This window comes from Eimeria mitis, genomic scaffold (assembly GCF_000499745.2).
Source record: "Eimeria mitis Houghton genomic scaffold, Emh_scaff3109, whole genome shotgun sequence".
NCBI classification, from domain to species: Eukaryota; Apicomplexa; class Conoidasida; order Eucoccidiorida; family Eimeriidae; genus Eimeria; species Eimeria mitis.
The window spans coordinates 3,419-3,618 of NW_013571453.1; positions in this window are offsets into that span (position 1 = coordinate 3,419).

A 200-nucleotide genomic window follows, 5' to 3' on the forward strand; every position below is an offset into this window, starting at 1 on the left:
GTGGTCATTGACCCCCCCGCTCCCTGCATACAACTACGCAGCTCAGGGGCGTCCTGTCTCTGCTTCTATCTTTTTATAAATAATAAAAAGGTTTTTAAATAATAAATAAATATTTAATTTATTATATATTTCTTTTTTTTAATCTCAGGGGCCCCCAGGGGCCCCCCCCCCCCGGTGACCACCGGACTGCACGCCGGCGC